At 40.1% G+C, this 15,995-nt stretch overlaps 1 long non-coding RNA gene across 1 annotated transcript; it reads left to right on the forward strand.

Moving 5' to 3' along the window:
- The first annotated feature begins 1,112 nt into the window (after positions 1 to 1,112).
- LOC118436073 lies at positions 1,113 to 10,138 on the forward strand. The gene is made up of 3 exons (XR_004835177.1): positions 1,113 to 1,536; positions 9,506 to 9,834; positions 9,982 to 10,138. It is a non-coding gene; the product is annotated as an uncharacterized LOC118436073 (long non-coding RNA).
- The last annotated feature ends 5,857 nt before the right edge of the window (positions 10,139 to 15,995 follow it).

Raw genomic sequence — 15,995 nt, forward strand, 5'->3', positions numbered from 1 at the left:
TTTGCGAGGAATGTTGAGAAAATATGTATGTATGTTGGGTTTTTTTTTATTTGCCATTTTTCGCCAACCGGCAAATCCCACAGCATCACCTCGCCCTTATAAAACTCGTCGTGGTCTCACTCACTGCATAAGGCTCGTAGGTACGACGGACGTAGGCATGCAGGTGGGTATTCGTAGCAGATATCTTTCGCGTAGTCGTGTGGTATTCATACATAAATCTGCTTCATAAATTTACTATCTCTCACAATCTGGACGGCGTTCATTCAATGATACTCTCTGTTCTGCATTCTGTTATTACATTCTTGGGCTGCTGCTGCTGTTGCGATTCTCATTGAGAAGAAGCAACAATGCAACAAGTGTTTGTTCATCGTCTGTGTGATGAACTGTTATTTCTGGTTGTTGTGCCAGGCTGTTGGCTGCCTTCCTCCTCCTCCTCCTTTGGTTTTCTGCGACACGGTCCTTTGTTAGTGGTGGCGATACATGCATCGCTTTGTCTTCCGTTTGGCCTTCTCACTCCTCTGCCTCAACAATTGGTTCACGTTGGTGGACAACCCGTCAGAGCATATCATTCAATCCTTCATTCATGGATCTATCTGGTACTTTCATTCATTCCTCTCTCATTCTGCAAGCCCGTCCATCCACCACCACTCATTCATTTATTTCATAAAGCAACCAACTTAACTGACTTACTTACCAACCAGCCAGTTAACTAACGAACCAACCCAACATTGCTAAAACAACCAGCCAACCAACTCAATAAAGCGAACCTGTGTGCAGCTCTTCTGGGTGAAGTAAACTATGCTAATGTCCCCACCACCACCATCATCATCATCATCATCATCCCCACCAACAAATCCCCATCAGCTCATCATTACAGACGGCAGGAGCAGCAAGTGAACGTAACGAACGTAAGCAAAGTAAGCAAGCAACAAGTCTAATGAACAAGAGTACGTACGAATGAAGTGGATGGGAGGTTGGATGGATGGATGTGGAGGTAAAATACAATTTTATTTAGTTAGTTGGTTTAACCACTACTGCTTGTGAAGAAGGAGAGATAAGCCCCGATGCACTTCGCCAGTGCTCATCTTCTCTCCTCGTTTCATTCACAACTTCGTCAGTAGTCTCGCCACTGTCATAGTGAAGGGGTTGTTGGTGCTGTGAGTTGGCGAATCTCGGCCCGAGTCTTCATCTCCTCAGTGCTACTTTTCTTTCATGAAAATAACTCGGTTTCATGAGAACAATAAGCAAGCCGAATGTTAATCAAACGAGGGGGATTATTTTCCCGTGAGGTTTAAGACTTTGATAAAAGAATAATATTCGTGAATAGCAAAGACAGTTGGAGATTGCAACTTTGGCAGAAAAGAGTACATATGTACACTCAATTTGCACACAGGGGAAATGTGCAAACGAGATGGGAATGGCAAGACCCATGAGTTACCAGAACAATCGGTGTTATCATAAAAATTCCATATATAGTCAGAATTGGATCTGGACAATCATTCGTGGCGTCATTCAGCTCTACCATCACCACAACAGGTAAGAAGATTGATACAATTGTTACAAAAATCCATATGTTACAGAATCCCATTTTTTTCTCTCTCTTCTCGCTGTAATGATTGGACACATTACGCGATATTGGGAAAATTGGCCGCATTATCGCACGTACATAAATATGTAATAATAAGAAGCTGAGATGTTGCGTCCAATGTTTTCACGTGATTTATTAGCAGTTAGTTAGTTACCCACCACCACGGCCTCAAATATATATCACAGCAGAAATAGGTTGACACGAACATAACCTCTTGAGTTTTAACCTCCGAGGAAATCTTCCTTATCTTTTGTGAAGCCTTTGATGGGCAATCATATCAATTAAACAAATTATATACGTTGCATACGTATGTACATACTTGCTGATTAAGGCTTGGTAAAATAACTAGAGTGGAAATCACACGTCGCGTTTCATGGAAATAAAGTCTGTTTCTTACACACAGTGATGAGTGAGGAAATGTGAACCGTCTCTTCCAGTGACACATTTTGATACTTGTTCAAGCAAATAAGACAGTAATTGAGTCATTAAGTTACGGAGAGAACTAGCTCATCCCATGCCCATTATCAAGTTCATATCGTCGAAAATGTCCAAAGTCAAGCAATTTTCGTTGCATATGTACATTTTGAACGTTGGGATGAATTTGTCTCTTATATAACCGCATGAATTGGAATTGAGACTATGCGACGTGGCTAAATTAAGTGCTACGTATAATTCCGTGCAATCTCTCAGATGGTGAAAATTATTATCTTACCGTTATCCATAACATTTCATAAAATGTACGTATGCATACATATGCGAGGATTTAATGATTTCATACAACCAAAGAAATTTTAATGGACCCAGACACTTACGAAATTTAGAATATGTGCAACTTGTCAGACTACAGAGTTCGATTTAAAGCAAAAGAACGTGCGTGCCCTAACATTTCCACATTTTGGACAACGAGACGACTGACAGTGCTATTAGTTTATCTGCATTAACTGAAAATTATTTGATTAGTTCATAGCCGATAAGGATTCAAGATTTATATGAGTCATGTTCACGTGTTAGTCGAACGAGATGTGGGATATGTACATATGCGGTTGCTGGAAGTTTATACTGTACATTGAAAATTTTAATCAACCCACTTTACCCAGAATGGGAGGTTTTGTCATTCGTATGTCGTGTGATCCGATTCGTCAACCTCACAATTGTGTGGTGAGTAAAGTGTATATTTTTTGTGAGGTAGTTCAAATTCCATAAGTATTCATGAACTGTGTCACACACAAAAACGTTATAAAACTTTAATTCAAACCAGTTCACTTCTGGAACAAAAAAAATCTAAACATAAATTCATAAGCAAATATAAAATTCATGATATTCACTACATCAAATCCTACAATCTGTCACTGAACCTCCTGGTGATTTCCTTAAAGAATTGCAAAATAATTCTTTTCATGATCATTCTTTCCGTAATTAAATGGCAAAACAAAAATTGTCTGCGGGGCGGAAACGCTACATGTCATAAATTCATGAGCGTATTTATACAAGTCAAATATTGCACACACAAAATAAGTGATTACCATCCGATTAGGATAACTTTCATCAAGAATAAAACCCCAGAAACGTGTGGATGGCATCATCACCCCACCCCAGATCATCGTCTATTCTTTCTTATTAGTCATCAGCAAACTTTATAGTCATTATGATTTGCTTTCGGCTTGGAAGTTGTCCATAAAACTCGCCTCTAGCTTTTTGTTTTGACTTGACGCTGTGTGTTTCGTGTGCATGTGTTGTGTAGGTATGTTTAAAGGATGACATAAGCGTAGCCCAGTTGAGATTGACGTGTCTTTACCATATGCAGCACAGAAATAATCTTTATGGACTCGCTCACAGAGGAGCACGATGAGGATGGTGATGATGAGGTTGGTTTATGTATTTGTACAATTCAACTCTAATTGCTTTCCAAATATTTTGACAATTTTTCTACATCTTGGGATTCATCGATATATTTATTACTGATTTTCCACACATGAACAAACTACAGTTATGCATGGTGTACGCATTCCAGGCTAACCTTCTGGGTGCAAGATGTTTAACCGTATGAGGCACAATAATTAATTGGCCAAAGTGTTTTTCTTTCGATCAACGGGCCCACCTTCTCGTCCAAATTGTAATTCGTTGTTGTGTCATGAAATCTGCGAAGGAAGGAGCTCCACGACGTATATGTGTACATGGTTGCTGCCACGTTTTTTTCTGCTGCGTCGTCTCAGAATTATTATTAAGGATCTGCATATGCTCATACCTCGTATTAATACTGATTTGCCTTGAACGATAGAATAATAATTGAGTGCATTGTGTGTAAAAGAAGGAGCCGTTTTTTCCTCCCTTTATCTAGTTCATTTTGTCTCAATTGTCCAGAATATTATTGATGCTGCATGTTGCAAATAAGGAGATCAGGCATAAACGGGTTATAGCTTTGGTGGGATGGTTGCAGGGTTATTAAAAACCAGCAACGACGACGACGGCATGAGGACAAATTAAGTCTCAACAGTGTACACAATTTTGCATTCTTGGACACAATTAGTAACTCTTCTACTAACGAGATTGCTGACTAAGTAGGTACATCTGACTAAATATCCAACTTTGTCACCTAGAGAATATGTACCTTAAGCAAATAATAATTCGTAGAAAATCTGCGTGAATAAAGTTTATAAAGATTAATTATCTCGGGAACGATTTTCAGCCAAGCAGCAGATATGTGACAGGTGGTTGTGGCCGTTAAATTGGATTAAACACGTCTGCGCCCGTGTATTTCAAGTAAAGTCAGCTTTATTCTATGTCCCCGTATTCGATTCAGGGCAATGCGTGAAATAAAAATATTTCAGACAGTTTACTTATTGGTGGAAGTGCAGACTCTGTTACGAGAAGTTGCGTTGTACGAGTACATGTTGTGCAGCACGGTCCCAAAAGGTGTGCATAATATGAAAATACATATGCACCACCGGGACTCTTATCATGTTTAGGAGTCATCCTTGAATAAAATGCCACAGTTTGTGATTTATCTGATTGTTAGCATTTTGCATGAATTGAAGAGACCATCTTTTATGTGTCGACTTTGTCTCTCTCGCTCCTCAGAAAAGTCGGCGTGTTCGTTCATCATATTATTCTTAAAAGTTTGGCTGTTCGGTGCTCATTTAGAAATTATGATCGGTTTCTTCTTTACTGTTTCCCTCATTTGCGGTTATTTAATCCAAAACCTCTCATATTTTTGCAAGCCGGTTTTTAAATCTTGGCGTTTTTCTTGCACGGCGGAAGAAAGAAAAGGGTTTATCACATCAAAATGCACATACCTTGCGTACATACGTACGTACTTGCATTAGGAGTCCAAGTAGTGGAAGAGGGATTACGAACTTATTATGTACGGGTTGCGGTTGTTGGGGCTTTGAGCGTTGTAAAATGTTCTCACATTGCATTGATTGAATTGGCCCTAATTTGACGTCAGTCGACTGGTGGAATCTATAATAGTAAAATAAATGGTTTCGTGAGATATTGTGTCCATCCACCCTTCCACCAGCACCACCGCCGCCGCTTAATATTATTAATATTATTACATGACCATTACACATAACAGCGCTCGGTCATTGGTCACTGACTTCTCACTCGCATCACCCGCATGCACCACGTATATTTTACCCACGGACGAGTTATCGCACTAGTTCGAAGAACGCTCTGTGCTACAAGTGACATGAAGATAAGTTAATGCTTGGTTTAAAGTGCAAACAAGGCGCGGTTCTTCACGAAACGTTAGCGGAAATCAACCCAAACAAGTGCTCCAATTAACACCTAGCGAGGAGGAGGAGGAGGAGGAGGAGGTTATAATTTACTTACACGTATTACTTTCATGCAGCTTAATACTGTTTGTGTGCCAGCACTAAGGAGGGGAGCTTGCGAGGTTGATAATAACAGATCTTGATGCCCTTTGGATATGTGGTAGGGACCCATGAGTGTACTATAACCCTGAAGTGGTTTGACTCCATGGCCCCATCTGCGCCCGCCACACCCACTCAAAAATGTCCAAAAAACGCTTTCACTCCAGTTTTCACTCATTCAAATCCACGCCAAAAATCCAATTTTACTCGGATTTTGAAATTTCTTTCACCATTACACTCCCAGATAGTTGCTTTCTTCAATCCAATATCAAACTCAATTTTGCTAATGACTATTTCGCAGGCATAATTTGCGTTGTTGATTACTACAACAATCCTCATTCCGAATTGCAATTTTTTTAAATACTAAAAATTTCGAAAAAATTGAGTTTGATATTGGATTGCAGAAAGCAACTATCTGGGAGTGTAATGGTGAAAGAAATTTCAAAATCCGAGTAAAATTGGATTTTTGGCGTGGATTTGAATGAGTGAAAACTGGAGTGAAAGCGTTTTTTGGACATTTTTGAGTGGGTGTGGCGGGCGCAAATGGGGCCATGGAGTCAAACCACTTCAGGGTTTTAGTACACTCATGAGACCCTACCACATATCCAAAGGGCATCAAGATCTGTTATTATCAACCTCGCAAGCTCCCCTCCTAAGCGATCCACGTTGCATTGCCTCCCTCTGAATAATAATGACCGAGTGAAGCATTAGTTTAGTTTAGGTGTTCATTGAATTTCATGCGAGCGAATCAAATCCCTTCTGTGAAACTGTATTTCACTAATTCTTTTAATTCAATATTTCCCAAGTTTTCTGTCAACTCTGTTCGTTCGTTCGTTCGTTCGTTCGTTAGATCGTTCGTTGCGTGTGAAGTGAAATTGCATTCCATTGAAATTCTTGTGAAGAAAATCAAGTGTAAGTACTAATTAGAGTTGGGGAACAAGTTGAAAGGAATTGCGGCAGGCAGATGTTGCTGGTGATGGTGGATTACTGCAGAATGTGGCCCTTCAGAGGTGTGCATTTGCTTAATTGTTCCGTCTATTTGGTTGGCTGGCCAAGAAACTTTGAAAAAGTAGAGAAACCAACAAGTAAGTCTACATAAGTGAATGCGGTGGCGAATGATGGCAGTTTGTTGGACGCATTACTTGTTAAAGAAAAACTAGGCGAGAACGAGGACGGAGGACGAAAATCATTAATTATTTATCAAAAATACCTCTTTTTTCTGCCATGGTGTGAATATAGCGTCACGGGTGCCCTGGGAAAAAGTGTTTATTTGTATTTATTTAGCGTGGTTGCAAATTCTCCACTCATTAAGAACCATTGAATTTTGATGAGACTCATTCAGACATGTATAACGAGCAATAAGATGGATTTAGATTTACACTTTTCCTAGAAATTTACGGATTGTTTGCTCCTTCTAACAATGATTAGAGAAATGACATTGTCGTGCGGATTTGGCGAGACGATGAGAGCAAAGATAGATTTGTTCCGGCCGGTGCTGGCTGAGTGAAAAAAAAGAGTTATGTATGAACCCATAGCTTACGGATACCACAATTGTACGAATTTCTATTATATTTGTATACCACGGTTGCTGTTGAGTCAGACAGAATTGAAAATAATGCAGTATCGCCCTGCACCTGTCTGAGAGCCTTGTTGTTTTATCGGTTTAAGAATCCGGCCACAACCAACTTGGCTCGATTGCCGTATGCACATTTATGTATGTACCTAGGTACATTTTAACTTTGGGAATTAATTAGTCAAAATTTGCTCATAATTTCAGAAAGATGGATGGCTAAATGGTTAAATGAGCCTACTGTCAGTGGTGAAGGAATGATGAATTCCTCTATCGCAGGAGGTAACTGTAACACAGTTGGTGGAAGGAACAATCGAGATGAATAAACGAGATTGACCGGGGGAGCAGACAATTACTATCGCATAACATGATAAGCCTACCCTCTCTCGCTCTCAACGTCCCTATAACTCACGCCCGGCATCCTGTCGTCGCCCCCAAAGGTTTTGTCATACATACTACGAAATCATCATGCAAAAAATTATAATCTTCGTCTCGTCCTACGTTTTTTTCGAGTCTGTAAATTTCAATTTCCATTCTTTTAGAGAACAATTCTCTTAAAAGTGTTTGGAATCTATTTTTTAAATTAACACTTTTATTGCTTTTGGTCAACCCATTTGGTTACCGTTTGCACTCTCAAGTTAATGTCTTATAACATGAAACAAACGAATGTATGGGAAGTACTGCACGATATATTCGACTCTAGTTTCAACTGCACTTTTGTTTAAATGATTTTTTTTCTTGGTAAAATTCCCCGATTTTTTTATCCACATGTAAAGGTTAGCTTAGCACCTGTGGGAGAGCCAAGCCAGTTTTTATCAATTCAGTTAAAACCATTTTCAATGGTGTGCATATAAAATACGTACATTTCTTATCTCGGTCGACGATCAAAGTTGAGAGTGGAGTCACGGTTTAAGTTTTTATGATTTTTTAATGTATCTCCATCCCCTCGACTAATTAATTGACCAAAAGATTGAGATGAAAGGAGGAGAGGCAGTTGTTTGATTAATTAGCAAAATTGAAATTGTTTTATTTTCAATCTTCTTCCAGCCATTCTTATCCGTCAAAAAGATCATCCGGCCGCTCATGCGAAAGGCGATAATTAAGCAGGCGGTTATCTATATTTTGCTTAAAATTGCAGTTTTAAAAAATGCCTCGTGTCTACCTCATGCAAAAGATGGAAAGATTACGCAATTAATAAAACCATTAAGACTTCTTTTTCTGCCGGGAGATTTACTTAATAAATTATATTACCTACACAAATATGCACTTATGAAGTCATGTGAATTAGGTACGACTGGAGGCAGAAATTGGACACAAGTCCAATAATTTTGTCGGTGAACTTTACACACATTTGTAGTTCACCACAAAAAAAATATTTGCGAGGCCAACTTTCGTTTCTGTGATGAATTTTTCCGGAATTAGGACAAGCACTTTGTTGGATTTGTCATAATAGGATTAGGATTTTCTTAATTAACTTAAGAATTTAAAATTTCCTTCCTTTGGATTAGCTTATTTTTTTAAAAGTGGTTTTATCTCATCTGATTCATACCGTTGTATCCGCATTCTTACTGAACCTACTTCCTGTTAAGGTCTGTTTTTTATAAAAAATAATATTTCCAAATCAGTGAAAACATATCGGAAGATAAGATGTCTGAGAATTGTCTGATTTTATGGTCTCATTTGTGCCAAAGTATGGCTAATATTTGATAATAATATTTAAAAAATTATCATCCTCGCCAGATATTGAACAATGTTTGCGGTATGCATGCATCATAATGCGGATTGCCTCCCACGTCATGACAGACAGACAGAAGTACAGACAACTGTGTAACAACAATGCTCCTGGTGGTTTGCTATAATGATGCTTTTCAGGTATTAGCCTGCATGTTCCGATGTGAATGACTCAATGAAGTTTTATGAATGAAATGAAATAGACAACGTGCATAGGAAGAAGTGGAGCATGTAAGTACATTGTGTGCTGTGTAGCATCATGCAGTACTTTTACGTAGTACGTAACGTACAATCGTTCAGCCGGATGTTAAAGAGATGCTTGTTGGCGTATGTATGTGGGGAATGTGAACGATTAGTATTTCATATTCGTTCTTGTTGCAAATTGTGCCTGGGTTTCGTCCAAGTTAATCATGTTTTCTCGTTATGAAGAAGAGGAGTTAAATAACTAACGCTACATGATAATATTAGCAAACATGTGTTGCTAAAGGTTTCTACTTCTCGTGAATCATTGACGTTGGAATATGTACAGTGTAATAATTTGCTCCACGACTGCATCCTGTTGATCCTTGCGTGGAGAAGTTAATGCTGCTGCATACGTGTTTTTTTTATCGATATTTTAATACGAAAATTGTTGAGGACATAGTTAATAAATTGTCCTGCCACATATTTATACACATTCATAGTTTGACAGTTTTTAAAAAATATTGTCCTGCAAAATATCAGCTACTTTACTATTCGTTGCAGGACGTTATTTCCACCAGAAACACGGTGGGAGTTGGAAGGCAGAGAGACGACATCATTCGGGAGAAAACTGACTCGGTTTACGAGATGTAACCCAGCTTTCTTCCAGATCCTCAGAGGAGCGTTGGGATGAAACCCGGGCATCTGGTACAAGCTGGAAATATAGAGGATACAAAATCCGGGCAAATATTTCACGTGGCCGTTCTGTTAATGAGAGGTCGGTGGGACTTTTGCCCGTATTCCAGTGTTCGAGCTCTCGTCGAAAAAAAGAATTCATCAAGACCACATACAACAATTCCTACAAATAACCCTGGAACGACTTTGGATAGCAGGTAAATTTATAGTCACGTCATCACCATGTGGGTAAAGATGTATCACCAAGTGCCAATTTTATTTCTACTTCAAACAAACCAAAACCACTTTGAGAGTCCGACTACCAGACTCGCAATTAATGCAACCGCCTACTTTCCTCGTTCTAGTTTCCAGTCTTTTCCACGAATCGGACACTAATTCCTCCGTGGAATGTTTTGACAGGCGAATTCTCTGTTCTCACACCTCAAAGAGAGGAATGCAATTTGAGAGGAATTCGAATGTAAACAACGTGTATCGGCTCTTAGTTATGGACCAATAAAAGAATGCGACTGCTAAATAATTTTAATGAATTGAGTCATCGGCATTATCAAAACATAATTTTCCATGTAATACGATATCGGGTAAAGGAATCAATTAAATTTTTATGGCGTAAGAAAGAGGCAGTCATAACAAATGTATTGTCTATTTCTCAGCATCCATTGCAACCGCAGAAGCCGATCCAACTAAACTAATGCGACTTTTGCACGGATGGAGACGAAAGAATCGTAAAATAAAGCTTAAGGAACAACAAAAGAGACAGTGCACCTGTTCTCACGTTATTTCAACTAAAGCAGGCTTGCAACATCCAATGAAGAAGAAGAACATGGCAAAGTGTCGTTCTTGGTTAGTTGGATGGAGGCAATTCTGCTTGAATTACATGCTGGACAGTCGTGTCAACTAGCATCGGCAACTTATTGAACCATGCCCAGCAGTAGCAGCAGCATCTTGATGAGTTCACCTGCAAAAGTAAACGCGTTCTTGCCCACTGTTTAATGTGTTTGTACAATTAACTACTCGGGCCCAGTTTGAGTTGTATCAAACGAGAAAGTACGTGAGCTTATGTATGTAGACACGTACGTGTGGAAGGAATGGGAATAAATTCCAGGCATAAATGACTACTTTTACGCTCTTTAGATTAGGATGAGAGTAAATTAACAAATTGAGTGATGGTTAGTCGAGGAGGACACAGAAATATTCATTTTGCCAAATGCTGAGAAGCATCTTCTTTGTCGCCTGTGTTTTACGAGAAAGGAGGACAAACTTACCCGGATGCAAACAAATTATTTTGCATGTAGATACGTATGCATTTTGATGGTATGCAAACAAAATGTACACTATTTGCATATTGGATGGAACAACCTGTGATTAATTAACTTTGCTAAATGACTCGTCCGATTCAAGATGCAAGGACACTCATCCACGTACTTAAACAATTGAATTGATTAATTTAATTGTTCCAGTTGAAGAATTTATTCGCCTACTTAACAAAGTTGCACACGAAGAAGCTTTGCGAGTAATAAAATACCAATCATCAGTTTTGCAAAGAAAAGAGAATTTGGTATTCAGAACACGTTTTTCGATCAAGTTTGGCAACTGAACTTTGCAAATACTTTGCATTTTGTGGAAAATTCAAAAGAAATGTATACATTTGTGAGCTGCCCGAGTGCGTTCGATATATTTTGATTGGTTCAAAGCTCAACTGGATGAATAGGCTCGCGATGAAATTTTGTACACCAGGCTACATCCTAAAAAAAGAGATGAAAAGGTGTAGTTTCATCGCAAGGAAACAAGTACTGCTCGTGAAAAGGAAACTTTTTGATGCTAAATAAATTGCTCACGAAGGAACATACATACGATCACCTTGACAAGAGAGAGGAGGAGGAGGCAATCATTAAGCCGTACTTTACACTGCACGGATTACACTTTTTGCCCTCTACGAGTATGTACAAGTAGCCATCCATGATGGACGATTATTACCCGATTGAGATAAAATCTAAAAATTGATCATGTTGGTGACGAACGCAACCCACATTGCACTCTAAGACAAGTGCGACGAAGAGTAATTGTATGACATCATTGGTGTACAAGGATCGCTGAACTTTACATGTGTGGACTCGTTAAATTTTAATTTTAATCAATATTGAATCCATGGGTAGGGATTGGTTAAGTATTTTTGTGGTTGATTTCTATTCAACTATTGCAAATACACCAGTTGTGCCAACCATTCACAATCATTATTCTCAATCGTTTTGTGAGTGATGTGTCTGAAAATTGACGTCAAGTCACATTTTCGTCAGTCCATGGTCAACCCAATGACGACAGAGACGACTGCACAGGCTAATTTGACATTTGTAGTACATATGACCGTCAGACACAAATAGTAACGCATTTTCTTTCTGAAAATGTGCTTTTTAATAAATATTTTCTACCAAGTTCTGTAAAGAAATAATATTTCTCAACTTGACACAGGGCTTTGTGCTGTGCATGTATATGTACGAATCCCTTTTTTTGTAGCATAGGATTTTCCTCTTCTTAGCATCATCCAAGTCAATAATAACGCTTGTACATTTCCTTATTTCACGCTATGAAATTTATGTCTTTTGTAGTAACTTTTTATATCATCTCATTTATCTAGAATCAAATTATTTGCGTGTCTGTATTGAAGGGTAGGCCGGCCATTTTTCCAACTCTGCTGGATAAGGGAGAAGAGTGTCCAACTCCTAAGCCAAGCCACTACTACGACTAGCGAGATATTGCTCTCTTTAAGCTCTGAAAGGCTTACTGCAGTCAGATTATTATGCACGGTGTGAGCATGGAGGGAGAGGCAGAAGAAGACGAAAGACAAGCGTCGCCATCATCCTATTCTTCTCCATCGTCACCACCACCACCAACCCATTTGTTCTCGCTTTCACCATCGTCACCGACTGCTGGGAGATGAGTGGGATGATGTTGGTGCAAGTAAATAATACTGATCAGGCAGGAGACAACGGCATGACTGACTGGGTCTGGATGGCCCTTGTGTTTAAGCCCAGGAAACCAGGAAAGGTGAGGCCAAAGGTAAATTAGTGAACGCTAATTGAACTGCATTGGAGTGGAACTTCAATCAGATTCGATGTAAAGGTTACCCTTCGATAAATTTGTACCATCTCGCTCTCAGAACCACAACATGTAGTTTAGCAGCAGCAGTCTCATGACTGATGGCTGGTTGCTAAGGTATGCACGTCCGTCTCCCACTCTGAATTAACCGAGAGAATAAAATCGCACAAAAGGAAACTACTTTCACCACCAGGACCGCTGAGCATTTCGCAGAATTGGTGAAATAATGGAATTGAGGGGATTCTGGTTTTCACCACCAGCATACCGTCACAATTTTGGGAAATCGAACTAAAATAGAAATTATAAAACACGACTGGCGTCCACGGTGTAATGGCATTTGGGGAGATGAGATTTACAAAACTAATGTATAAAAGTCAAAGGAAATTTAGCTTGGTGTGCTTCCCCTTCTGCTGATGAAAGCACAGAGGAGCAATTGCGAATCGTGAAAGTAAGATGGACTTTTCACACGTTGACTTTGTTCCATTACCTCTGTTACCTTGAAGTAAATTGAGTAGAGTAAATCGGCTTATAATTTTAGTCTGCTGCTTCCATTCCACAAACAGTGGGCCCTATAGTGCTTCTCCGGCTGCTGCTGCTACTCAGCCCTCGCTGATTTCTCCCACCACCAACAAGGACGACCTCGTTTCCAACAACTCCGATTTTCAATTTGGAATTTTCTCCAATTCTGCAACAACCTCGACGTCCCGGTTAGTTGGACCAAGCAGAGATAGATATATGCTCAACCACCATTAGGATTGGAAGCGGATCAATTGATCGTCAGTTTTTCAACGCTCTCCGACTCCTTCTTCTCCTTCCCATCGATAAACCTATGTAGTTGAGCCAGTGAGTTGCTTGTTATCCATACAAACAAAGCTAATTTGAGTTTTTTGAGCAGCAAACGTAGCGTAGCGAAGAAGATGCCTTGCAGTTGAGGCGAAACGGAATTATTATTATCATTTTTTTTATAAAAAACAATTTTTTTCTAGACGAGGGGAGTTTGTAGGGAGACTCGTGAGTGCATACGAGTGAGCTCATGAGATAAAAGTCAACATGTGTAATGGAGACTTTCTTTGTGTTCATTAAAAATAAAGCGTTCCATGTTCCTATTTTACTCGTTTCGAGGGAAATCTATGCAGTATTGAGCTTAAATAATCAATCCCAATCCCGAGTTTCACCAGACAGCGGCGTTTGCATGGAGGACAAAGAGTATGGAAGGCGATTGATATATATTTACGGTGTGACGTGGATTTGATTGTAAATTTCTATCCGAGGTGGTGGACACGTTACAAAGGGGACGGACGGACCAAAGGATACAGCTCATTAGCAGAAACACCAACAGGGAAAGCGGAGAAGCTTAGGTGGATGCCTGGCTGGCGTGAATTTCGGCGAATCCGTTGTTGGCTGAGTTGAAAGTGGTTGAAAGTGTTCAAAATGTTCAAAAGTGTGCACAAGTGGTTCGAAGTGAATGACTATGCAAATGTTGATCCTCTGTTGGTTAGTCTGGCCTCACTCTCGTCCAAAACCGGGGGAGAAACACGTTCTCTCCACTACAAGTCAAAATGTTGTTGCTGCTCCATTTCTCTGGAAAATGTGGCTGTAACAATTAGAAGCACTTACGCATCACTGCTGCCTCGTTTCATTGATCAGCTCCAATCCATATTTTCCTCAGAAATTTGATTTTGATTTTCTGCCACACGATGATGCCTTTTATTACCTACCCACGAGATAGATGGGATCCAGCGAGGACACAGTGGAAAAATGTCGTACTCGGAAAATTTTTGCATGACATGTCATACACGCCTATTGTGAAAATATTGATGGGAACCTACAAAAGGGGGGATTTTCAATTTCTTGTTATTATGAGTGGTACTACAATACATGACCCCAGCATTCTCGTCATGCAATTCTAGGCAGGCACACATAAATACGTGCGACACAGAGAGAGAGAGAAGCCACAGAGCGGCAGATATGTCACGAAAAGTCTGGTACAAGAGCCCTCATAAAATGGTTATGTCGAGATCTTATCTTCATTCAGAAATTTCCATTTTTTGTCCTCCTCCTCCTCCTCTTCCGAAGTGATGCGCGTCTTGGCGTAGGGAGAAGCACGACAGAAGAACAAGATCCGTCTGGTCTGCAGAGCACAATGTGCATGTGGGTACATATGTATGTATCAGAACGCCGTATGTAGACAACAACTTTGATATTATCTTTGAGATGTTGATCAGTATTGTTGTGGGTGGGAAAGTAGGATGTCCTACCAGCTTTATTCAGATTTTTTGGAAATGCATGCCAAATTCCGAGAGCCTGTCTGTGTCACTTTCACTTTTTCTGTAATTTGACTTTCACTTTGATCGGATTTTGGTCTCAAGCTCAACTTTGGACTTTTGGTTGGTTGGTTGGTTGGCTGGTTGGCTGCCTGCCTGACTGTGTATATGGCCACATGCATGCAACCGACTCAAGACTTTGCTGCTGCAGGATCGGATTGAGAGTTGAAATGGGAATGGACCGGCGGAGGAAGGAAGGGGACCAACAACTGAAGCACAAACTAAACATTGTCTGTCACAATTTATACTCTTTACACTCTTGGCAGATATAGTTTTCGTTCCTTCGTTTGTTAGTCGTCTCTGGATTTATAATGAACCGAGTTAGAGTGGATCATTCAAAAAAGCCAGAGTTGCAGAATCACACAATCCCATCGCCCCATTTGGCTTGCCTGCACGCATCATCGCAGACTGGGAGTAAGTGTCCGTTTAAGAAAACTTTTCCCCACATGAAGCCATAAATTGGAAGATTTTATGCGGCTGCTCATCACTCAAAGAAACGTCCTTCTTGTATTCGACAGCATAATCGGATGGGTGGACGCCCCTGGAGGAGAGCAGCAGAGAGAGAAAGAGTGGACCCAATCTTGTAGCATTACTGCCATTGACACAACTCACAAGTTGGTTGGGACTTGGTGGATTGGATTGGGCTTTTTTCTTCTTCTTCTTCCTTTAGTTGCTCGCTACAATCGAGATTCTAGATTCAGGCAGTTACGTTGGACGGGTCTCCGTTTCGGCTCCCCTTCGACACACCACTTTTACCACATTGTAGCAAAACTCAACCACCATGGCATAAAATCCTGGTGTGGAGTGAAAGTTGGGTCTCTGCTGCTTGCAAGTAGTGTGGGTCTGCCTCCACGCAGGTTCTCCGTTGTGGTCCTGGTTGCTTTCGTCCCTTCGGCGGCTGCTGCTGCTGCTCTCACTACCACTTTCTCTCTCGTGCCACA

Source organism: Folsomia candida, unplaced genomic scaffold (genome assembly GCF_002217175.1).
Source record: "Folsomia candida strain VU population unplaced genomic scaffold, ASM221717v1 Fcan01_Sc006, whole genome shotgun sequence".
Classification (NCBI taxonomy): domain Eukaryota; kingdom Metazoa; phylum Arthropoda; class Collembola; order Entomobryomorpha; family Isotomidae; genus Folsomia; species Folsomia candida.